Source organism: Alligator mississippiensis, chromosome 4 (genome assembly GCF_030867095.1).
Source record: "Alligator mississippiensis isolate rAllMis1 chromosome 4, rAllMis1, whole genome shotgun sequence".
Taxonomy (NCBI): domain Eukaryota; kingdom Metazoa; phylum Chordata; order Crocodylia; family Alligatoridae; genus Alligator; species Alligator mississippiensis.
The window spans coordinates 221,312,468-221,339,274 of record NC_081827.1 but is presented as its reverse complement, the minus strand read 5'-3'; the positions used below and the strand labels follow the sequence as shown (position 1 = coordinate 221,339,274).

General features: G+C 39.6%; 1 protein-coding gene across 19 annotated transcripts in view; it reads right to left on the bottom strand.

Annotated features, from left to right (window-relative positions):
• The window catches only part of BAZ2B (bromodomain adjacent to zinc finger domain 2B), a 288,601-nt gene extending 263,079 nt beyond the window's left edge, over positions 1-25,522 (bottom strand). For 8 of the 19 annotated variants that reach the window (XM_014599410.3, XM_019480279.2, XM_019480280.2 and 5 more), the window contains exon 1: positions 24,622-25,521. The gene's annotated coding sequence lies outside the window, so the exon portion shown is untranslated. Of the gene's footprint in view, positions 1-24,371; positions 24,448-24,621 lie in introns of those variants that run through there. The other 11 variants (XM_019480274.2, XM_059727352.1, XM_019480288.2 and 8 more) reach the window with 5 other exon arrangements.
• Positions 25,523-26,807: the final 1,285 nt, after the last annotated feature.

Here is a 26,807-nt window from a genome sequence, read left to right as displayed (position 1 = left end):
AGAGAAAGAGGTAAACTATACAAACGTATGAAACAAACTATAAGTGAAGTAAACAGCAGTAATAACCATGAAATTCAACCTCAAACTGGTTACACGTTTTTAACTTGCTGCCTGAGCAAGATGACAAAAGCCCTAGCATATGCCTTTGATTATGGTTGTGAGCAAGTAAAAGCTTGGGTTACAGCAAGTTTGCAGACTTTATCAGTGGCTATTTATTAAAAGAAAATTCTACTCTCTGTGTGTGGGGCGTTATGTTTATTTTTATACTTATTTTTGCCCAAAATCTGTAGTTGTCCAGATTCAAAATACAAGCAGTCTTGACTCAAGTTTTTTCTAAAATAAAGACTAACCAGTATTTAAAAAACAAAACAAAACAAACAAAAACAAACAAAATAAAAGCACACTGGAAAAAATGAAACAGAAAGGAGTCAATGTAGAACATTTCTCAGAAGTGAGATTTTGCACTTATATGCCATGTCCACATGTGCGTGGATGTTTGGTTCCTTGGGGACAAGTAGCAGCGGTGCCCTTTGTGCCACCGCTGGTTGTCCCTGGGGAATGCCTGTGCCATGTGCCCTCTGGCCCACAGCAAGTTACCCTGGGTGGTATAGGGGACGCTGGGCCCAGCACTGTGCTGGGCCCAGCAGCCTCACCTGGGGCTGGGGACCTCCCAGGGCTGCAGCAGCAGCAATCCTGCTGCGTGGAGCCTGGTCATCAGAGGAACATAGCTCTGGCCAGCCCAAATTCAGTTCTGAACAACGCACACTGCCCCTGTGTGCACTGCTCCGCTTTTTTTTTCCTGCAGGTTTTTTTTGACAAGTCTGCAGCACCACGTACCGCATGGAGCACTCATCTGGACGCGGCCACATAGTCTATACGTAGCATTACCTGTTAGAATAGCTTCTCCCCTCCATCTCTTGATGCAAATGGCAAAATTAAAGTACATAATTTTCAAAACTGCTCAGTCTTGAGCTCATTCTGTTCCCAATGAATTCAGTGAAGTTTTACTGTTGACTTCAAAGGCAAGGATGAACACTTTTAAAGTCTTACCCTAAATATATGTTCATACTTTAAAATTTTATATAGGAAAACTGCAGCCATGAAAAGATCTGCTAAAACAGGATCTCACTTCCTTTGTAAACAAATAAAAAGGAAGATAAAATCTGTTGCTATGTTATGGAATAGTTCTATTAACAAGTTTTCTTCTACTCAGAGAGAGAAGCGGGCTGGAAATTATCTTGACTTAAAGGTTGACATCTGCATAAAGAGGCAGTAAAATTTAAAATAACTTCAGTAGCAAGAAAGACTAGGGGCTTTTAGAAAATTATTCTGAAACCAGTTACAGGAGGAGAAAAGGTAACAATTTGCCAGAGACTTCCATGAGTGGTAAAAATGGAATCATAGAAGACTCATAGCTAATGTAATTTTGGGAATATGTCCATGAAGGAAAAGAACAGAGAAGCAAGAATTTGAGGAAAAGATGACCTCACAAGCCAGTACCTCAAAATTAATACAGAGTAGTCTCAGAGAGTTCTTAGGCATTCCCTGGAGTTTGGAAGTAATTTTAAAAGTTCTGCAAACCTAGAAAAAAATAATAATAATAATAATTCTCTCTCTTGGTCATAAATGTTGTCAATTACACACACATAGCAGTAAAATTTCCACCTGCATAAATATCATATCCAAATATTTCTGTTGACAGTATTTTACATTTTGTAGCCCCTTGTGCATGAGGTTCCAAATACAGTCTAGAAACATCAACAAAATTAAACTTTGCGTAACAGGTGTATCTATTTCAGCAAGAGGCATTTTATATAGTAACATAATTATTAGTTCTCTTGACACTGATTGCATTTTTAAAGATTAAAAATATGCAATGTACCATTTTAGACCAAGTACTGAAATAGATAAAAATCAATGCAGCTCAAACTTTTAGATCTGTGAGCCAGGTGCTTGTAACGCAGCTGCACTTTGGCCACCACTCACTCACCTCTGGTAGGGCAGGGGGAGATGGCTGCCAATGTCAGAGGGAGAAAAGAAGAGAGCTTTCCTTTAGTAAATAGTACCTGTCATTAAGGAGGAAAAGGTGGGAAAAAGGGAAGGAGAGAGTACATAGTGCTTGCCCTAGAGGAGGAGAGAGGATCTGCAGCACAGCAAAGGGCAGGGGAAGAGACTTGCCAGGCCAAACTGTTTGCCACCAATCCCCCCCGCATTGTGAGGTAGATCCAGTCATCCTGGGCGCTAGGTCCAGCCCACAGGGCACAGATTAAGCATCACTGGACTACACAGTAGAGGCTTCAGAAGACTGAGGATATTTAGGAAAAATCCCTGTCCTAAACCCTTGGTTTTATAGCACATGCATTATTGGCTATTAAATAAACATATCCCATAAACAAAGATTTCATTTAGAAAAAGCCATTGCTTAGTTAAATGTAACATTAGAAAGTGCAAACAACAGAAAACTTAATACTTCAAAAATGACTGATTTAAACACTGCTGTATAAAGGCTTTCAAGTTATAAAAATACCAAGGAATAACCAGTCCAACACTCAATTTTGCTTTTCAAAGGCACACAGGATTTGCCTAACAATGAGAAAGTTCTTGTGAAAATAGAATTCATTCTATTTCATGTCTGTGCAATGAACCATATGCAGCCTTCAAGTGGTTAACAGCCCAAGAGAAGCAACTGTCGCTGCCACTGCTGCACAGCAGAGGAGGACCTGAGGAGGGGAACGTGCCACTGGCACAGCCCATACAGCAAGGAGCAGGATCCACCAGTGTTGCCTGGGAGGCTGGACTGTGTACTGCCAGTGCTGCCCACACAGCAGAAGGACCTTTGTGCTACAGGTGTAGCCTGTGTGACATGGACAGATCCCTGGAGGCCCATCCCTGAAGCACATGGCCTGGCCAGGGTGCAACACAGGGCTAAATGCCAGCGAAGAAGTTAGGCCTAATCTCTCTCATGACTGTTTTTCAGCAGTCAAAATGGTATACCGATGCCTTCCTAATGTTAGCAAAAGTAGATTGGTTCATGTAGGTAGTAGTAGTAGTAGTAGTATGATTTAAATGAGAATAAAGCATCAGTGGTTAAAAGCTTGTCTGACAGATTTAAACAAGTCTGAATCTTGCTAATCTAGTTCACAGATAAAAATAAGTAAGTAAATAAAGTAAAATCTATTTAATCAATATAATCCTGCCAAGATCTTAAAAAATCCTTACTTGCATTAAAACAAATAACCATAAAAGGGAAAGGATTCAGAGAAAAAACGCTATGGTTTTCATTTGAATTAAGTGCAATGGATTCAAATGAAAAATCCTACTTTCATTAGCAAAATAATGATCAGCTGTGCATATGGTAGGCATGCAAACAAACAGTTTTACAAGACATTCCTAGGCAAACCAATTTTTAATTCTCAAGTCTCAACTAAAATTAAAGTTCTACAAAAATGCCTATTGTGTTTGCTAATTTCATGAAAGTATGGCAAATTTCTGCCATCAGTGTGTTTTGTTCTTTAGTTTTCTCCTGGAAAAGCAAAATAGTAAAAGGAAAGTTATGATTTCCTATGTATATGATTATAATTAAATATTACATGTACCTAAATATGTAATTGGCAAGATATTAGTAATTAATTACTCAAGTTTGTTTTCCTTTAGACATCACAGGAAGTTTTATTTTAGGGTGGATGATAAACAAGTAATAGAAACAATTCATTCTGTACATCTTTAGCATTCAATAATTGCCTTTCCCATTATGTACAAACCCACATATTAAAAGAGGATTTTGTGTGTGTGTGTGTGTGTGTGTGTGTGTGTGTGTGTGTGTGTGTGTGTGTAGGTGTAGGGGGGAGTACAAAGAGCTAAACCGTTAATACAGCATACTTACCATTGTATAATTCCAATATAGTACTATTATAGCATGACAAAACAAAAAGAGAACAGAGATTGTGCAGGAAGAACAACAATAGTTCAACAACATAATTTAAGGACAAATGGCCAACTGCAGCACCTAAGCCACATAACGTGGCACTCCCACTAAAGTATTTCTTTATCTGTGGGTTTTCAAGGTTTCATACAAGATGGTATGTAATATTTAAATAAAAACCAGTTGTATCCACCGGTTGTCTTTTTTTTTTTTTTTTTTTTTTTTTTTTAAACAGAAATTGCATAAACAGGCTTAATATTCTGAAGAAGACTGATGTAGCTATAAACCTCAAGAAAATACATGCTTAAGGAAGTTTTAAAATACACATTGCCTGGCAGAACCAAAATGGCCTAATGTAGATTTAGGTTTTTTTAAGCAGAGCCACTCCAAATGCCCAGTGTATGCTTACTAGGCATTTTGGTCCACATCCTTAATAGTCACACTACAAAAGTAGTACATTTATCTAAAAGTGATATTAAGTATAAAAGCAATATGTATATCTTACCATTAAATCACAATGGGCTTAGTACCCAATTATGGCAACCCCCTGTTGTTGCTATAAGTGCCACAACTTTCTTAAAAAACAAAACAACCAAACAAAAAAAACACAACCCACAAGCCTTAATTAATGTTGAAAATGTTCATGCTCTATATCTGTCCAAAAGTGAATCGTTGTTGCTGAAAGGCTGAACAGAATCCTTCAGATTGCTTTAATTCTGGGGGAAGGGTATGTTTTGCCATACGTAAAAACAAAACAAAATACCCCTTTGCTCCGCAATACTTAACTAAAATGCTGCTAGTCTGCACATACCTTTCACGAAGGACAATGTCCATAAACAAGTATGAGAAACAAGAGCATGTGAATGATGTTATTATCAGCAACTAAAAATAAGCTACTAAGCATGCACAATAGAAGATATCAGTAAGGTTGTGCAACAAAAAGAAAAACTTTCCTGTATCCTTGTGACAAGGCATTTAGTAGAATTTGCAGATTCACTGGAATCTGACAAGCCCTGAACTGTGTGCATCTTCTTTCAAAAGTGCACACTTCTAAGAAGTCAGTATTAACAATATGTATTAATCAGTTGTAAAATATTAACCTTTAAGACTTGATAATGAAAAAAACATCCTTATCCAAGGGACCTAAGAAAGGTGCTCGGTATCCAAAAGCTTGTCTATATTTTTCCCAATTAAATACGTGGTCAAGTAAGATATGCCACCCCCCAAAAAAGTCCTTGCCTCTTGCATCCTTATCCAAGTAATTTTTACTGGTGTGACTAGTTCAATCTAAGGCTCTGGTCCTGCAAAGCCATACATAATTAGCCCCTTTGTAGTAACCCCCCACCAACTACTGCTATTCTCTTGTAGGCCTAATAAATGGACCTACTTAGGGTAGGTTGATAGTACTTGGATTAAGGGTGGGATCACAAAAGGTCTATACACTTTTGAAACTCCATTTCAGTGGACCGAGGCCCAAATTCAAAGTACTTATTAACTACATGCTTAACCTGAAACTAGTACATAAACATCTGACTGCCTAAAGTAGGTCTTAGTGCATAGAGACATGGGAAACTAATCACAAAGTAAACCAAGGGCAGGACTTTACTGCACATCAGCCGTTCCACAGTAACTGTCCATAAACATCCTTACCCCACAGTAAATGAAAGCTAACCCGTGGAGTAAGAGCATGAAACCGCACGGTAAGTGACCATGAGTTAACTTTCTTTTACTGTGGGATAAAAGTATTTAATAGATTTAAATAGATCTATAATAGATCTAGATAACAGATTTATTTTTTGTACCTTTTGGTCCAAACTTACTGTCGTTATTTTAAATTGTCTTAAAAATCCATTAAGATCAGCTCCTGCTGAGAAAGGAAAACATTTCAATACTACGATAACCATTTGAATGCAGCATCCCTCAAAAAAGAAATCTAAAGTTTCTGTTTTTTTAACCTTGTAAAATATGTTTTTAAAGTGGTGCCTTAGATTTAGAAAAACAAGCAGAGGGTTATGAATAATAAATAACTTTCCAAGTTAAAGGAAGTTTCTTCAGGCAAATATTTTTCCATTTCAGCCCACAGCTGTAAAACATTACCAGGCTTCTGCATTTCCTTGTCTACATAAAGTAACATATTTTGGTCTGCCAGCTTCATTTTAACAATCATGAACCCATCTAAAAGCATACAATCTTTTATATTATTATGTATGCACAAAAAAAGCAGAACTACCTTTCCAAGAAATTAATGTATTTAGTGAAATAAGTTTATTGCAGAAAGAGAGCTTGGCTGCTGTAATTTACCTTTAAATGACAAATTACTGAAGTTGTAAGCTGCACTTTTTCCAATACCTGAATTTTATGGAGATCATTAATACCATCTACCATTGAAGTGGCATGGCTTCTCTCCCCCATGCACTTTGCAGTTTATTGTTTTCCTAATTTGAACTGGCCAACAATTAGTGCATTTATATACAGACTTACAAGTTCAAAGGAAAAAAAAACCTAAGCTCATGTGAATGTGACGATGTTAAAATTAAGGAAAAAAAAAAATCTCTGTACTGGTGCTCAAAGCAACTGGGATTAATAATCTTAAGAACCAAAGCTGTTCATCTGAAATATCCTTTTTACAAAGCATATACTTCACAGAGCTACACAAGTACAGTACTATTAAATATTTACCTTTCATAGGTCCTACACTTCAGCTGAATATCTGAACGCCCCTACTGGGTCCCACCTATTTACTTTTTAAAATTCAAGCTAATAACAGCAATGAGTTTGCACCGATTGTAAACTGAGAGTTAATCACAGTAGCATCCCAGTTTAGGAGGCCATTTCTGTGGAGGAACTTGTAATGCAAATTTAAACTGGCCTTGTATCTAGTACAAACCTGGACACTGGCAACTACCAAAAAAATGTTACTGTGCAGTGTTATGTTTTATGACATTTCTATAAATAGGAAAAGTCCTAGCGAAGGCACAGTTATACTGGCAAAAAAGGATTTGTGTCAATATGGTTTATTTTACTTGGGGAACTAATTTTAAGATACACAAGCAAAAGCACCTCTTGTACTCATAGAAGCTGTACTTACACTAACAGGGGCTTCAGGTAGACACTGAAAAAACTTTACTCATATAGGCCAAGCCATAGAGTAACTTAATCAAAAGGTAACTGAGCCCTGGCAGCAGATAACAGCCGAAAAATGATCTACATTCAGTAGCAGAAGTAGGTAAAACCAGTACCTGGGAATCAGTTCTGCAAAACAGCAAGAGCAAAGACAGGGCAAGAAACATCTGCGAACAGGCAATGGGAGCACAGCAGAAAGGCATTGATGCAGGGGAGGTAGCTTCAGCCAAGCTGGCAGTGAGGTGGAACCACAAAGGATACAATATGGCCACTGCTCTGAGATGGATAAAACAATATCTAGAAATTATGTAATGATCAAGGCCTGAATGAATCCAGTTCCTCGTCTGAATACTGTTTATATGAAGTTCTTAGAGTGACTGCTTAAAAAACATGCCATCTACATTGATACATTTGTATATGACTCAAAACTAGTGTTAATTTCTCTTGCTTGCCAGAAATCATGGCATCCCATTATTTGTTGGACTAGATATCTTGTAGTTTGGATGAAGTGTCACCTGCCACTAACCAAACTCCACATACAGTCTAACAGGCAACACCACTGCATATTGCTCACATATCACCCACGCAGCTACCAGCACAACACAAGCACCCTTTGAGATTTCCATTACAGTTGAAGTTTAAATGGAAAATGCCAGCTTAAGTCTTTAATTAATTGAAAAATATACAATGTTTTTTAAACCAAGACTTCATTTTTTTATTATGTAAACTTCAGGAGCCTTTTGATTACTTGAGTATTTTCAGGCAACTGGAGGCTCTCTACTCACAGCCAGTTGTTGAATTTTTTTGTGTTGATTTCATTCTCAACTGTCTTTTGGAGGTCAGATCAGCAATAAGCAAGTTAGTGAAAGTTTTCATAGTATTTTAAGCATTTACCTTATTTTCCCCAGTAAGACATCTGTTTCCATGGAAAGAGAAGCAGAAACAGGTTGAACAGCCAGAAGCTTTTCAATTTCAGTTGCTAGCTGCGTTCCCCAGTTCCGCTCCTGTTTCCATGACAACTGATGTAGCATCAGGAAAAACAAATGTACGGCATAAACAACAGCTGAGGGCAGAAAAAGCTACTTTGGGAAAAATGACCTTTGTACTTTAAAATGTAAGTAAACTTAAGTTACTAAGTTAGAGTCATGGTCCCAGACTTCAAGCAAGTAGTCCTTCACTTCATTAGGGTTATTCCCAAAAGTATGGCTTGAAGTACTGGATCCTTAATTCATGGAAGAAGCATGTGAAGACTCGTCATTAGTCAGCAACATTTTTTTCATATTTTTCTATACACCTGTGAGACACACATGCATGCGCTCCTGTACACATATTTATCATCCATATGCTAACGTGGGCCAGGGTACATTAATAAATGAGCATGTCCCAGCATTAAAAACAACACTATTTCTCTCCTTCACTGTTCCTTCCAAGCAAATTTATGCTTCAGCTGCCAAACACAAAAAACAAAGTAAATACTAGTGTTTTGCACTACCCAGTAATGGTTAAAGCCATTGGCTCAGGAGCAACCAATGATAGGCTGCTGATAGAATAAGACAAGTTTACTTTAATCAAATCTTCACTGTATTTTGAGATGTGGGGCACATCCCCTACCCATGCACCATCCATTACCCATTCTCCTCAATTGTGCAGAGTTCTTGTTCCCAACACCTGGTTCCCAATCTCTCATGAGCTACTCTTAACAGGCTTGTTTTACTATGCATGAGCAGGAGGGGCCATCAGAAGGCATAGACCCTCAAGGTCATATTACAGAGATGACTCTCTCAGTCAGGCACCCCACAGTCTTTGTCCCTAGAAAGTGCCTTGAATGCAATTTTGACAGAAAGTATCTCTGTCCCAAAGACAATTCCCTTCCCCCTGCTCTGCCCCCCCCCACCAAATCCTTTATATGACAGCTGCTGTCTGTGTTGCAGAAACAGACACTGAGAAAAAACACAATCAAGTGCCCCAGGTGCATCCAAAACTAAACAGTATTTGGTTACACTCGGCTTAGTGTTGGGATATGCAGAAGATGGAAGACATCAAAACAGTTCCCCAAACTGATGTAGAAACTTACAGGTTACCAAGCAAGTACAAAAGGTCAGGATTTCATAATAAAGTTACAGGAAAATATGACTAAATATAAACATATGACTAAAATAAGGACCAAAATCCATAAGCATCTGATCTGATTATAGCGTTGACACGATTTTTTCTAGTTGAAGTGTGGCTATTTAATATAGTAGCATCTTAATATGCAATCAAGACAACTAATTACAAATAAAACAGGCATATTACCTTAGTGACTTGTTCACATGTGTATTGGGTCTTTCTACTTTTTACACCCAAGTAAAACAAAATTCTGCTTTATTTTACACTACAGTTTGGGGTTGTGTTTTTGAGGACATAAGAGTTCATTTGGTCAGCTAATCCTGGCAGCCACAACATGGTAAGAAGCCATTCAAGAGTGATTCAAAAGATGCTTGGGAAAAAAAAGCTAAGGATTTGTATAAAAGTTTCAGAAACACTTGACTCAGGGAAAGAGATTAAAATCTCCGAGCAGTTACAGGTTTAAGCATATCTTTGAGTTATGTATCAGGTCTAAACAACAAAAACAATTAGTTTTTAGTTTACAACAGCAATTCAAATTATAAAGGACAGACTAAAAACTAACATACTCCAGTAGGTAAGAGTCACCAACGGGCAAGGGAAGAAAGATCTACTAGGTTGAGATGTACATTAAAAGACAGTCACAATTCCACCTCTCAACGAATATCTTCCCATGCTTTTCATTTTTCTCCGCTTTGCTGGAGAGTCCTACGTCTTAAGTCCAAAATCTCCACAGAAAGACCACAAATCTTAGGGCTGTGCGAAGCTTCGCTCCCTGATTCGATTCAGCAGAGATCTGGCCCTATTCAGAGGCCAAATCTCCAAATCCGAATCAAATCAAGAGACTCTTTAATCTCTCCGAACTGATTCAGAGATTCAGCAATTTGGATATAGACACATCGTTAAATGTCCTGTGGAACACTTCATCCGCCCCAGCACTGCAGCATTCACAATCCGCGCCTGGTACCTCGAGGTATGTAGAAAAAACATTTAAAGCTGTGTCTATGTCCAAATAGCTGACTCTCCGAATCACATCGAATCTTCAGATTCAGGCGAATCGAATCGGGGACAGTGATCCAAATCAACAAATTGAATCACTGTCCCCAACTCGGGCTGAGTCCAAAACAAATATGGCCCATTTTGCACCCCCCAAATAAATATGTTTGTATTCAGTCTGCCCCTTTTATAAAGATTATTGCAGTAATCACGGCAAAATTTATTTTTGAAGGTAAGCAAAAGAAACTATATTGATCATGTCTTTTAATACCCATTGTTATAGTGGGGAGTACCTTGCTGACTCCTATTGGGGTGATGGAACCCCAAGGAACACCCCCACTGGCCCAAGGGCGGGAAACGGAGGCAGACACTCCTGCCAGGAGCAGAAACGTACTTGAGAAGATGCTGGCGGTGTGGTCTGGGGAGTTCCCAGTGCCACATCCACCCTGCTTTAGAAGCTCCTGCTGGATCCAGGTTGGCCGGTGCACCGCAAAGGATGTCATAAAGACGCACCCCACAATGGCTGAGGGAAGAACACAGACCTGGGAGCATGGCTGTTGGAGAGCCGACCCAAACCTGAGTGTGCTCCAGCACAAGCAGAACAAAGAGAAGGGCAGGGGTAGCTCTTCTGATTGGAGGCTTGGAGGGGCCTCAGCACAGTCTGACCAGCTTCACACTGCGGAGGAGTTGCTGGCACAGAATGGAGGTGACGGCAAACATCAGCTGTTTGGCAGGACTGACAGGAGGGACAAACTGTGAGTTTGTTCTGGAGACGCGAGGTCTCCTGTGGTCAGATTGAGAGGGCAGCAATGTCAGACAAGGAAAATTAAGGATATATGATGGACTAACTCTGACGGGCATACCCATCAAAGCCCATAGAACTGTGAGACAAGTGGTCAACTAAATATTGAGAGAAAGATTAGTCCAACTGTGAGGATGATGCCACTTTACCATCCAATGGCACTTGGCCTGACCAGACCATAAGACCAGGCTGGTGCAAGGACAGGTTGTAGGGGAGGCGGAGCCCCTAGAGACAGTGAGGCACTCATGAGGGCAAATGTAAAACATCAAGGATCCTCCCTACTCATCTAAAAAATCAAGACATGGTAGGCAAGATGGAGGGCGTGCTCTGTTAATATGAGCCAGCAAGGTTAAGCTGTCAGGCCCCAAGAACTGGCACTTGACAGATTGGAGCCCTAGACTTCAGTGGCGAACCTGAACAAGGCACGGCCATTTACACCCATGTAAACTTACTTTATATGCATGGGGAAAAAAACCCAACTAAACCCGCACAAATTCAGAAAAGACAAATCACAAGAACAGCCAACCCAAAATCAGAAGGCAGATTTCAAAACCCAGCCCGGGACTTGTGAATTCTGACACTTTCTGAAAGGTCTAACTATTCTTGGATTCCTGGATAACTTCCCAGCCCACATTTGACTGCCATAAACTGAAGATCCACATGACAGTTTCATAAACAAATCTCTTATCAGGAGGCCACTAAATCAAACTCCATACAGCATTCTGTAAATGCACACTGAAAATGTAATTTTCTTACTTGTGTAAGTGGCATATGGGTGAAATAACGTCAGATGCTGTTCCAGTGTCACACCTAATACCAAATCTTCTTTCCATGTGAAGTTGATTTTACATCTTTTTTAGCCTCAATAGCTTCATACTTCTTACCACCGTTTAGCTTCTTAAACAGATGGTCAAGAACCTAATAATATCTCAATCTATAACTCCATAACAGGGAGATCTAACCCTTTCAGGGCCCAAGGATCCTAGGGCCAACCAGCTCTGTTTGATTACTGGATCAGCTAAAAAGGATTCAAGTGGTTCCTAGAAAGCTTAGGAGAGCTCAGGTGAAAGAAGTTGGCTCCTGTGAGTATCACCGGAGCAAAGGGAGAGACACAATGGGAAAAGGCTTCTGAGACCCCACAAGCTGCTTTAGTTAGAGCAGAGATGTCAAATTCACCTCAGGCCCAAAACCAGATCTAGACTTTGGGGGCTCTTCCCAAGCCAGATGCACAGAGACAGCAGAAGCTGCAGTGGGTCAAAAGTCCATATGCAGCTGACAGCACAGGACATTCAGGTGACAGCACAGGTCTGGAAGCAAGGACTACTGTGGATTGGGGATCAGATGGCAGCAGAGCAAGTGAATGCTTTATCTTCAAGGCCCTTGCTTGCCCCATGCCAACAGTGGCCATGCCTATCGGAATCCAAGAACCCCAAAATTCTGCAGTGCAGCATGTCCCACTGGCCACATCACCCAACTTCCAGTAGCCCACCAGACTACCAGCAGGCCAGACAGAATGGGTCTGTAAACTGGATACATCCCACAAACTCTGTTTGATACCCTTGAGTTAAAGGAATAGCTTAGTTTTTGGTGTTACTTTGAAAGTCTTGACAAATAGAATCAGAACCTGAAGCAAGGGCCCGAGCAGACTTCTGACATAGCATTAGTCCAGTGGCCCAACCTTTTTTTGCTGCGATCCTAAATCTGGGTCGCGACCCCTGCCCCCGACTCACTCATGCCCGGTGGCACCAGCAGAGCCCGGGCCGAGCTGGGATTGCAGGGGGCAGTGACGGGGAGAGCCACGTGGACCATGTGCCAGGAGAGCCCCACAACCCTGATTTGGGTCGTAACCTGAGGTTAGTCCTTCCTGGGCTGACACAGGCCAGCAAGCCACATGCACCCACAGTTTACCTGTTGTCATAATTTCTCAAGTGTACTACTACTACTACATCTGGGATTAGATGAAGTGTGAAGTACTGTGAGAATTAGTCACACTCATCTCATAACCAGGCCAGGGCAGCCAAATTACCTTTGGCATAATCTTCTACTGTTTTATAACCAACATTAAAATATTCACAAATACAAACCTATTTCTGTTCTTCTAACCCAGGGGTGGGCAAAATCCAGCCCATGGGACACATCAGGCCCACAACCGACTCCATTTACCAGCAGCCTCTGCCTGCATCACTCTAGCAGGTTTCCATGGAGACCCCAGGAACGATGAGGCCATGACTGTGTGGGGTTAGGGTTTCCATGCAGACCAGTCCAAGCAGCGCTGGCAGGGACTGGGAAATGGCCAATCCACGATTTTGCGCACCCCTGATCTAACCCCACAAAAAACAGAAGCAAGTCTTAACAACTTTCCCTTTTCTTCCTCTATTTGTCCTAAGCAATGGACAATTCACCAAGATGCCACTTGCCAAAATCTAATCCTGTATTCCAAAACCAAATATACATCTGTAAATCGATCAATGCCTCCTAAGGCAAACTGCCATTTTTCTAAATATTAAATATCGAGAGCTAATAATTTAAAGTTCAGTTTTGAAAACCTGATTTTGATCCATGTAAAAACTGAACTGTCCTAATGTTTAATCACTACAGTTCATGCTAATCAACAGATGACAATTTATAGACCATGATGTTTTGCAGCTACTTTTAAAACTGAATAAAATGTCTATCTTTTGGGGCTATGTTCTCCATACTTAGTCTCTGCCAGAAGTTTGAGCAAATGGCCCATCCATACTCGGCTAAGAGGAGAATATGGATACACAAGGAAGGTTTCACCCTCTCACATTATTAAAAGGTTATTGTAACTTAAAAAAAAACAAAAAAAAAAACACCCAGTAAGCTAACACTTGCAAGTTGGCACCAACATAGCCCTCTTTAAGAAGTGGCACAAAATTTCTCCTAAAGAAAACTAGACTTGATTGTGCTAAGTTATAAAAGTTTGAATATCACATACTGACTGTGCACAGTCATTTAAAAGGGGGTGTTCCAAGCTTAAAGTGCGCAGCCAAATAACATGACACTGTTTGTGCTAACCTAAATAAGCCAGTGGTCGACTGCCTTTTCATCTATATTGCTGAAGATGACTGAAGAGAGGGCTCATTGAGAGCCTTTCCTCAGTCCTCACAAGTCTAAGATGCATGTGAAGTGGACCAATTATGATACACTCAATATGGAAGGGATCCACAGCCTCCCAAACTGCAGCTGAGAAAATCCCACTCAAATGCATATTAAGAACTCCAACAGCAGTGCTGTAGAGCTCCAAAGCTGTGCAGGAAATGTGCTCCCTTCCATTTGTCTCCTAAAATGTATAATATATGGAATGCTGGGGTCCAGACAAATCATTACAGACGATGAAATTTTCGTGCAGTATTTTTAATTATTTGCAAGCACGAAAAGTACAAGTGAACAGAGAACATTGAAGTTGGGCACTTGAGCACTCAGAAATCATGAAATATCAAAGACATAGTTGTAAGAACAATATTAAATCTGTTCCCTTATGGTGCAGTCTTTTTATGATCACATGGTACTTTCCTAAATGTATGCTATTACTTTCTATGATTTAAAATATATAATATTATGATGTTACATCTGAATGCTAGTCTACAAAATCTATTTGTATGAGAAGTAATGATTCTATGCTTACTCTCAGATGTCTTGGATAAATGTTAAGTATACTTAACGTGCTGTGTTCTATGTATCGCACCAAGTAATAATGAAAATACTGGCATTTATGGGCCACTTAAACTGACCCCTAAATAAGTTTCATAGTCTTTTCTTTTAAATTATGCTTTCCAAAGGTTGTGTTGATAGCTAAACTACAACAAAGTATGACTGGTAAAAAAAAAAAAAAAAAAAAAAATATATTAAACATTGTGTCTTAAGAAAAAAAAAAAAAAGCACATAGGAAAAAATACAGGAAGCCTACATCAAGAAAATAATTCATTATGCCACAAAATGTGTGTGTGTGTGTGTGTGTGGGTGGGGGGGTGTTATAACATGCTAAGTATATACCTGAAGTTATTCGGGGGGGGGGAGGACATTGTTAGAATAGCTATTTTCTACAGAATTCGGCCAGAAAGGTTTCTGCAAGCACATTTTAAATGAAAGTGAACATTAGGTACACTAACAAAAAGCTTGCATCAATCAGTTCCACTGGATTTCCTTCTCCCATCCCAGCTTTCAGTCTAGTTTACGTTTCAATGGTGAATATATGTATTCACACACACACAAAAGATAGCATTCCAGAACTAAACCTTGGGACACGCCAAAAGTGAGAGCCGGTAACTCTTTCCTTCTTCCCAGCACATCCTGAAAACATTTAGTCAAGGGTGAGGAAAACATTGATTCCTGCTATCTTTTTAAGCTTTGGGCAGAAAAATACCACCTAACTCTTATAAGAGCTGCTAAAGAAAGCTAGGCCAAAAAAACAAAGCAAAAACAATTAAACTGAGTGCCTATATCAATGGCAAAAGGCAAATGACCAAACTGCAACTTGTAATAGTTTGCTGGTGTTTTAGGACTATATTCAAACTTTTCATAAATTTATTTTCCTATATCCTCCTTCATGTAACTGAGCAGCAAATAGACTGCATGTTCTTTTACTCCACATCTTTTCTCTAGTGGCTTTTGGCAAGCTCATATAGAGATCAAGCCAAGCAAAAGGCAGCTCTAGACCCTTTCTACTATGCCAACCAAGGTCCCAAGTAATCATTTCACCTCTACTCCACGTGGCAACCATCCACTCCAAATGGATGACACACTCAAGACATGAAAACACGCATGAATGCTTTCTTCACCACGCCTGGGCAATTATTATATCTTTCCAACAATGTGCTGTTGTAATTTTGCTACTAAATGAAACGGTAATCACGCCATTTAATACCCTTTTGTGCAGTCAATAACATTCTTAATCTGTAACCCACCCAACAGGACTATAATCTACTCTGGTTCAAACATGTTAAAACAAAAAACAAAAAATGGCTCAAAAACTGAAAACAAGACTACCTCTGCCAAGTTCCTGACACAGTCATGTTTGCAGTGACACCTTCCTTAGCCACACAGTAACCTTTTAGCACTATCTGACTTAAAAAGTTGACAAAATTTGACTCGTGGCCTGCTGTTAACTGATAAAGTGCTAACAAATGCTGAAGCTGAATATTCTATTCCCATTCAATAATTTTAACTAACAACCAAAAGAATTAATAAAACAAAACACCCATACACTTAAAGATTTCTTAAAGGAACCATAATGGACTCTTTCTTATTTCCACCAAGAAAAAGTAAAATCATTCTCTTTACATTGAAGGCCCAAATGAATATGCTAGAATTAATTTCTTTTTGTACTATGGGTATTTTATAGGATGGATTAAAAAGAGAGAAAGAGAACACCTTCCACTTCTGCACTCTGCATCTGCTAAAGAAAATAGCCTCATACCAAACCATGGCAACTGATCCCTATGAACGATCCTAGTTGTACCCTCATCATCTCAATAGGAAACAATAGGATGCTAGAGGTAAATCTTTAAGCAGCTGGAACTGTGAATAATAATAATTAAATAAATAAATAAATACTACTTCGCATGTCCTGTAGTGCTTAACCTTTTAAAAGTGCTGTACCCAATTAACATATTAAACAACCTTCTTATGCAAAGTATCCCATCTTTCTGGGTCTACTCACATCCAGCAAGCATTTAACAATCTTTTCAGTCTTCCACATTATATTGTGAGCTTCTAGTTCACATCATACTGAATTTGAACTTGTGTAATAATGACCACTGCCTCACTTGCTATAACAGGATGTTCAATACCTTAAAAAAAGAGATACCCTTTATTTAGCAACAGGAAAAGACTTACATTTCTAGGAGCTCCAGCTTCTAGGTTTTAAGGCAAGCAAAGATTAGGGAGAGTTGTAAAACTAGTATAATGTTAATCTCCACTTTATTCCCAGCCATGGAAAAGCAGGATCCTTTGTCTCTAAAGGGGAATTTCATATTTATTGGCGCAGCTCAGATGCCACTGCTGTTATTATCAAGCACACATACTGTCAACAAAACAAAAAGCAAGACCACCTACTTTTGAGACATGAAAACAGTAAAGCTATCTCTAACTTGTCTCTTAAATTTTACCTCCTGTACTTGTCAAGATTATTATAAATCACAAGGTATTTATTGCTGTTTTATCACACAGTAATGATAAAGTTTAATAGAATTTATTTTATAATTTTGGAGTCTCCTCTGAAAAGCCAAGCTTGTTCTCAATAGCATGACGTTGGCTAAATCTAGCAAAGGTTTCTTATTTCAAAGAAGGAAAGTAATCAAAGGACTACAAAGGTCGCATGATGTATTTTTCAGGCTGCTTTACATAAGTAAGATTTTGCATTTAAGATTTGTCTCATTGCTGACCCTTACCGTTTGCATCTTCAAAGCCCATACTTTATCATTTTATTCAGCATTTAGTTAAATATTTAAAATTGAAGATGTTCTATGTTGCAAGCACAGCTAAAATGAAAGGCCTCTGTGGCAGCAGTGACCAGATTTTAAATGCAGGTAGATCAATAAAAAAAAAAAAAAGCTCAAGCACAGGCTCCATGTGTGAGTGGAATGGTTTATAATAGCTTGCAAATGACTATGTGCTTGCTGTAACCAGCTGTTCTTAAATTATGAATATGCAACCAATTCATGTTAAAGCCAAATCCCAGTGCTATTTCTACAGAGAAATCCCAGTAGTTTTTGCTTGTTCTACATGTTAGCTCTGTTAAGGATACAAATAGCAGTAAGCTTCAGAACAAATAGGACCAAACTATTGGCATTTCATGCACTAGGTCCATTATCACAGCAGGGGATGTCAATCACTGGAACATTCCTATAACAGCTCAGGCAATATGACAATGATCTCTCAGAAAAAAAAATCAAAATCTCTGCAGCGTACTCAAAGTCCCTCTGTCAACCTAATGCTTTTTTGCTTCAGCCAATCAGATTGTCAGCCCTGACCTACTAGAAGGCTTGCATCAAGCTTCAAACATTTAAAAACATCAATCATAAAAACAAAGACAGGACATTGAATTATACAGTATTAACCTCCAGGGTTTGCATACAAAGACCTTAGATTTATTTATGTCCCAGCGCGTTAAGAGCTTCAGTACACCGTTCTTTACACCAAACCGGCTGCCAATTTGATGAACCTCTCTGCCCTCAGCAGGAGTGCAACGTCTTTGATTAATGAGTGCACGCTTGTGGAAAAGTGTAAGAACAGAAAACAGGGTAAAAAACACACAATTATGTCTCTACACATCCACTGGACCTATGCAATAATTATCTTCAAGCAAGATTTCTCTTTTACAAGAAAGGAACGAGGCTTTTTGTATTATGTATATTAATTTAATACATTCTACCATTATACTAATCTCTTAACATAGTATTCTATTAAATGCAAATGTCATCTTGAATAAAGCATTAGTTTAAAGCAAAAATATTAAAATTCAATATAACGGAGTCACTATCTAAATAAGGGCATAACTTCTGATTGTTCTAAACATATGCAAAGTGATTTAAATTATCTAAGCAATGTCTTTTTTTAGGTTTACATTCACACCCAAGTCTAATGATTGAAAAGCTCAAAACCAACTGAACTAGTCTGCCCTCCCCTCCTAAATGTCACTATATAATCATTAATGAAAAATAAAAATATTCCTAACCCGATCCAATACTACAAACTACAATTCCTTAGAGTTTAACTTTAACAATGACATATTTTATAGTAAATTTTATTTTAGTATCTGAATACTGAATACTATTTGCAACAAATCAAGCGATAATAAGGTCAGAAATATATCTAAAATGAAAACCCCAGGGGAAGGGAGGCGGGGGAAACAAAAAGAATATATAGACTTATTTGATGGATAGGTTACCTAGTTGTTTTTAAGCAAAATTTTATTTTAGAATGCATTTAAGCATTTCTTTAGTCCTAAGAATTTGAGGTTTGTTTGTTTTTAAAAATGCATACACATACGTTTTATCATGCAAACACTACTGTGGAAGTTCACATCAGCTTCACAACTGGGAGAAATCCCATTGGCTTGGATTGAGTCCACATTTTGGGTAGTGCCCTCACATTTTTGGTTTAATTTTTATGTTCAGCACCATTCCCTCACAGAGGTGAGAAACATTTCTGCACATGGCTCTAAGCTATTCAGGCTTAACCCATTCAGCTGCTTCCACTGTATGACCCAAATCAGATGAATAGGGAGTTTTATGTCTTGTCCAACTAGGAGCCAGGAAATCTTGACAAGCAATGCGAGAGTTTACACACTAATAGAAACTAGCACCTACCTTCTGTGAGAATTAAAAGGAACCCTGTGAATTTCAAAACCTAGTTATTTTAAGGTAGTTTCAGAAACAATATCTCCCTGGGAGTCTTCTTGCCAAAATATTTTTCTTTTCTAGTTGCTGTTTGAAAAAGCCCATACAAACAAGAGAAGGGACTTACTTTAGTAAACGTAAAGTTAAAAGAAAACATTATTTCTCTAATCTCTTTCATTTACAAGTACCTAAACATATTTCTTATTGTTATATGGGAGGGGAGGGGATTTTTCAGTGACAGTTCATTTAAACTGTTGGTCTCACTAATAATCTAAAAAAAGACTGGCATTTTAAAATTCTCATCAGTTTAAAGAAAACCCAAGAAAACTGAAGCTACTCATGCTCTGCCTACAATTAAGTTTCAGAGAAAACTTGTGAACTATAAACTAAATTTTTGCATTACATACTATCCAACAACACTAATTATAAACTGCCCTTGACTGAACCAATCACCCCATCCCACGCCCAAAACAAATTCTTGCACACACACACACACACACACACACACACACACACATATGGAGAGCCACTAATAAAAAAAAAAGACTTGTCTAGTGTTTTCACGACCCTTCATATATTGTACATTATTTTATAACAGTCATTGATGCTGGATATGAACACTTTAGATTAAAACTATAAGAAAAAATATTCAGAATAATCAAAATATCCCACTTACATTGGGCATTATAAAGAGACTGAATGTAAGCTCCAACCTCAGTCCTTCAAAGGCTTACGCATAGTCTTGACTTTACACATAACAAGCATGCTGGATCACATGCAAGTTTCGTTTCTAAGAGAAACATGACCACCACACTGAGGTGGTTCTTTCCCTCAAGTCTGCCACTGACTTACTGCAATGGCCTTGAATAAGTCATTTAACTTCTCTGTACCTCAGTTTTCCCTGTCTGTAAAACAGCTTCATAAAGCTCTCAAAAGCCAAGCTAAAAAGTGTGTGAAGTATTAAATCTGATTTACAACAGCGTCTTTCTCATGCAACCCATCGGTGATTCCTTTGCTATTTCTGATTGCATGAGAAAAACTAGGTAACAAAAAAGAAAAGATTTAATTTTTCCAAGCTGATCTGACTGCTTTTCTATTACTGTTTCCATGACTTTACCCTAAAAGTAAACATGAAAGATGTCCAGACACCTACAACCCACTTAAGTAATGACATCAAAGCAGATTTTCCATTTATAACTACCACAACATTAACCAGAATAGAATCATGTGCAGGGAAAATATTAGTATAATTGAAATTTTACAAACTAGGTGCATAATTTGTGCTGAATAAAGTTTGTGATCATTTCTGTAATTGTTTTTTGGGGGGAGGAGAGGAAAAATCAATTTTAGTTATGTTCTGTACTGATATTTAAGAGTCTGCATTGTCCTGTATACACTTTAAAGAGTGTAATTTATTTGCATTACATTGTTTTGTCACTGTTCAGACTGCTCCATTCTACAAGATAATTCTGAAATATACTGTTGTCTCTCTTCTCATTAACTTTGCCAGTGCTTCTCTTGACTGCTCCCTCGTAGTATTAAAAAAAGGTCACAGACTTGCTTAAAAAACCATTTAATATCATTGACTGAAATGAACTATAGAAAAGTACAATGAAATTTGAGGTTCAGTTTACATTCAGGGGCACACCCTGCTGGCTTTAGGCAGTCATCCCATTGACTTCATTTGGCCAACTCACCTGAGTGAGGCAAGAACTACTTTTCGTCAGGGTTTGTTATATTAAAGTTATGCATTAAAAAAAAAGAAACAAACAAGTATATGCTACAGGTCTTTTTTCCTACTATACTGTTTTTTTAAGATTAAATCTCTACTGAAATCAATAATATCTTATAATATCACATAGCCATAAGCACATATTTTATTACAAAAGAACCTAGTTTTTAGGAGGCTTTTTTTTTGGGGGGGGGGGGGGGGTATTTTGCCTTTAGTGCTTTTAGAATTTAACACCCCTTGTGCACTAGGAATAAATCTTGATAAGTAACTTCAGCTCTGGACTAGCATTTCCATGCCTGCTTGCATAGTAAATTGCAATTCTAGTTTTGCTAAGTCTAGGTCAGTAACTCAGATATCCTAATCCCAGATATGCCATAATAAGGATATTGTAAATCTAAAAGCAGTCAAGAATTAACACATCCTTTCACTAATTCAGAGAGATCACACAAAAAGCATGAACTTTCTTGCAACTGTGATATTCCACATCTTGTGTAGAACACAAAAGTAGCAACAAAGACATTAACAATTGAGGTTCAAGCTGGGAGTGACTGTTCTGTTTCAATTCAATGACACCACTAATGGCTTCTTAGCAGCTCCATGAAATCAACCAGCTGTCAAGTCGATGCATCAGAAGGAACAGTTAGGCACTCCCATAAGAAAAAGCAACACATCAGGATGTTTGGCAAAACATCTGCTCCTTTACACTGCAGTTCTATAATAAACATGCAAACAAAGAAATGAGAAAAAGGGCAGTGCACAACAAAAACCAACACCGATCTTACTTTCTTATGTGTATTTTAAATAAAGGTCTTGTACAAACCCCCCCAAATTTTTAGTCTTGCAGCGTATTTTACCTTGCCATAAGGACGGCATACTAAATGTACCCACGTTTTTACACTGTGTAATACAAAAAATACTGTTCCTTTTTCTTATCATCTGCAGTGGTAAAGATGGCAAGGTTAAGAAACTACCTATTATAAACAAAATCAACAGACATATATTTAGTAAACTTTATTACCAAAAACAGCTTTCCATGCTAATTTGCAATATACACTGTGACCTTAATTGTGAGCTTAAGCAAATGCCATTTTGTTGGGTTATTCTCATGTAGCCAACTCCACAGACCGGTATTTATTTAAATTGAATCAGAAATATGAGTAGTGCAGTTCTACAGCTTATTGTCAATGCAGTTACTCACAGGAAGCTTAATCATGCCTTTAATTCAAAATAGCAGCAAGTCAATAAATAGCAAGAAACCATAACTTGATTCTCTAAAGAATTTTTTGCTCTCCAATGTATGTCCATTCACATAACTTTAACAGTGTCTCATTGTATAAGCTATGGTTTTTTTAAAAGAATCAGTAAGTCCTATTAATTTTTTAAAAGGTTCCTGCTTGCCAAATTAGACTTATAATTACTTGGACACCAAAGAAGTCCCTCTTTAATACTTACAATTTGTACATACTGCCAATATTGAAAATGGTTTCAAATACAAATACAATTTGCTTGATGTTGCCTGGAAATTGTTCATGTAGCATTGTGACAAAAATGTGCGCACGGTTTACAATAGGTGCGAGACATCAAATATACTTAACTACCATTTTCTTAAACTGCTAATCCTCTGTTGCTCACCATTTATAATCTGCCAAATCTTCCAGGCCTTTGTTGCATGTATAATTTAGAACCATCTGTTCTACGTGCTTTTAACTATTTAAACATTTTCATCTACCTAAGATTCACATAACTGGCAGACATTTAATTCAGCTAGGCTTTCTAAAGCATTTTTAAAGAACATGCTAAGGTGAGCAGCTGACATTTATTAACATAAAAACCTACTTTCTATGCAACCATAAAAATATGTTAAATATATCATTCAATTTTGAGTTTGCTAAAAAACATCTTGATGTACTAGAAGTGTTCCTGTTAGTCTCTATGTTAATTGTAAAGAATGTTTTTACCAACCCTGAAGACAAAGGGAATGCAAATTAAACACAGACAGTTTCATGTTCTTGTTAGCATGACTGTAAATATGTAAAAAGTAAAACTGATGCAGGAAAAGGAATTAAAATATAACATTCTATTTATGGTACTTATTATTTATCAAGTAGTCAGGGTTTGCCTAAGTTTTGCCATGTGACCAAGAGAACTTCTATGAGATGAAGAGCATCACTGAGAAGTAATTTAAAAGAACAATACCTTTTATTGTTTCCCTTTTTGCAACAGCTGACACGAGAGCTGAGAGCCAGAGGTAATCGGTATTAAGAAAAATTCAATTTAGCATGCCAACTACATTTTGCTAGCCACAGAATCCAGCATCTGTAATATCCTCTGAAGTACATGTAATATCTACAGGTACTTTCCAAAAGGAAATGTTTAGCCAGCACTACATTAAAAGAGTTTATTTGTTGCAAATATATATCTGAGCAATGAGCACTTAAAAAAAAAAAAAAAAAGCATATTTCCCAGCCCCCCCCCCCCCAAACCAGAGGCCAGGCACTCGCTACTTCGGGAAAAAACTGGACTGAACATCTTGTGCAAATTTCAGTAAGAGGTGCAGGTAACCGCTTGTAAATAGTAGCATGGCTGATCCCCGCATGATGTACTAGTTCATGTTGTGCCACAACTCTGGTTTTTTAAAGGGCTACATTAATATTTCTGTGCAAAAGGCCGCAAAAATGGAATAAAAGTGAGAGTCACGCAAAGATATTCCTCCACCTGTTACCAAAAAAAAACCAAACAAACCCCACAGTGGAGGAGGAGGCGCCTTCCTTGCAGCCCCGGAGTCGGCGGAGTCGGACCCACGACCAACCTGTGCACGTCAAGTGCGGCCGCCCCGCGCGCCGGGGAGCCCGCCCTGGGCACCGCGCCGGGCTCCTGGAAAAATGCCCCTCCAACTTCAGGTGACGTCACAGTCGGGCCCTGGACCCGCCTCAACTTTGCGCCTTCCCCGCGGCTCCCGCAGCCGCTGCCCCGCGCCCCGCACACCACAGCGCAGCGCAGCACAGCACAGCCGCGCCGGGCCACCCAAATTTGCCCAAGATGGCGAAAGGCTTGTTGTTTAGAGGGCAGAAAAATGGAGGATATTGTAATATACACAAAGGGATAAATTTCAACAACTCGGCCAAGGGCTGCAGCCGCTTCTGGCTCTGCGCGAGGGAGCCGGGCGCGCACAAAGGAGAGCGGCAGGGCGGGAGCCGCCTCGCCTCGCCTCGCCGCCCCGCTCCTCTCTGCTCGGCTCGGCGGAGCTCGGGGCAGCTCCCCCGGCCCGGCCCGGCCGGCTGCATCCCCTAGGAAGGGCCGGGCCGGCGCGGAGCCGGCTCCTCTTACCTTCCCGCCGCCCTCAGCCCGCACAAAGCGGCGACCCCGGCGGAGGCAGCGCCGCCCGCCCGCAGCCATGCATAAAGTTTACAGCGGGGCCCCTGGCAGGGCGGCAGCCGCGCCGCTCCCCCCCACCCCCGCGCAACAAAGCGGGGCGGCGGCCGGGACCCCTCGGCCGGGCCGGGCCGGGCCGGGCACAGGGCTGGGGGGGGTGGGCGGGCGCGCCCCCACCCGCGCGCCGCGGGCGGCTGCCACTCACCTTGGCGGCTGGCAGAGCTGCCCTTTGCCAGGTGCGGGTGGGCGGGCTGCCCACCGCTCCGAGAAGCGCCGGGGCGGGCTGGGGGTGCGGGTGCGGCCGCCTCGCCCTCGCCCTCGCCCTCGCCCCTGCTAGCAGCGCCCGCGCGGAGCTGCTGCTCTCCTCGAGGTTTATTCAGCCTCCCTTGCAGGCGAAGGCTTCGCGAACCAAAAGTGACGTCAACCGAGAAGGCTCTTCTCGCTCCAACAATGAAAGTTGCTGTTAACGAGGGGCAAAAAGAGAGAGGCTTGTTTATCTCGCTCCAGCCCCGGTAATAAATGACCTATCAGCCCCTGCAAGAAGCGGGGGGAAGCGCTGCATTCCTGCTCCCCCCGTGCACGCACGCTCGGGCAAGGGGCTCTGGGCTAGGGAAAGTTGCAGAAAAGTTGGTGTGTTTTAAAAAGCCCAACGCATTTTGATATCCGCTCGGGAGGATCTGAAGGCAGCTAACGTACACAGGGAGGCGAAGGCACAGCACCTGAAACGTCCTGAACGATGGCTTATGCTCTGCTCGAGACTGAACCATGTAGCTCTCCTACATCCCCAGAAGATCTCGGGGTGCAAGTGGCAGCCTGCTACCAAAGCACCAGGAGTCCATGTAGTGAGAGACCAAACACATCAGAAAGTCATACTGGATGCGGTGGTCAGGTCTCGCAAAAGAAACACAGTGCAAATGGAAACAAATTCAACAAAATAGAAAAAAAAATAAAAAATACAAGGTGTATAAATATTCATATGTTCAAAAAGAACTATTTGCTAAAGTTGTTGGGTTTTTTTTAAGTGCTTTGCGCTATGTCTGGAAATATTAGCATTTTATTTTGTCTACTGGAAATTCCTGCCCTGGCTGAAACAACTGAGTTAATAGATTCTTTTGTAGAAGAGCAGCAAAAATACTTGCACCTCCCTACTCTAACCCTTTAAACTACACACGTGGTTTCGCGCGCTCTCTCTCTCTCTCTCTCTCTCTCTCTCTCTCTCTCTCTCTCTCTCTCTCTCTTCCCCCCCCTGGCAAAGAGTCAAGCAAGGCCGGGGTTAAAGTACACAAAAAACAAAGAATTGCTTCCTCCAGACTATAAAGATAAAGATTTTAAGTTATAATAAAATCCCACACAGAAGGTAGAAAAAGAAATTAAAAACTCTTTTCACTGTGGTGTCTCCTATAAAGCATCTCTTATTTAAAAAATACAGTGTCTGACTGCTTCACAATTAACACTACAGAAAATCATTTGATATTCTAAAAATCATTTCAAAATTACGTCTAAATGTAGCTGCTTGAAACATAAAGAAATATGTATATGTAGAGAGATGCCATTGTTTTGTGTTTCTTCTTCAGCCACTGGCTGTGATTTTAATTGTGCTGGAGGATCTTCATTAGTATTAACACATGGGGAGATTTCACAAAGCTGCTTCATTAGAAAAAAAAAAGCTTGGCAGACTAGGTCTTTTTGCATGCAATGAGAATGTCAGCCTTACCTCGGTCATTTGTAACATAATAAGTGCAAGCACAATGATTGCAATGCAGGAACATTGGGGGAAGGGCAAAAATACTGCCTGTCTAATAGGGATATGTGAAAAGAAAGCTGCTCTCATTACACAGTAAAATGTATGCTAAAAATTAGTGAAGATGATGTCTCAAGAGACTGATGCTAAATAAATTAATGTGCTGATATGTTTTTAATTATTATTTTTGTACTAGTTTATTTCATTCCCAGGATTCACATCCAGCAGCAAAGCTTTGCTAGCATTTATTGATTTTTTCACTGCCACATTCCCGGAATACAGATTTTAATCATTTCACTACACCACACTCAGTAATTTCATTAAAAACTGGAACCTTCCATCCCCAGAAAAGCATTTAATTTCAATGACACACAATTTCTCTTAGTAGCAAACTGTCTCAACAGTAAAAGCTGGCCTAAGGTTCAAATGCATAATTTAATCCCGAGTTCTCCATGCTCTGCATTCCTTTGAAGCTATAATTTGACTAACTACCTAATAACTGTAATAAGGACAATGATTTCCTTATAATATGTTATTAACCCATATTTAATTAACTCAGAGGCCAAGCTCTGTACATGTTTGATTGGGTCAGTACTTCTCTAACCTCAAAATTTACTAATAATGTTCTTGAAGAAAAATGTGGGATAAGA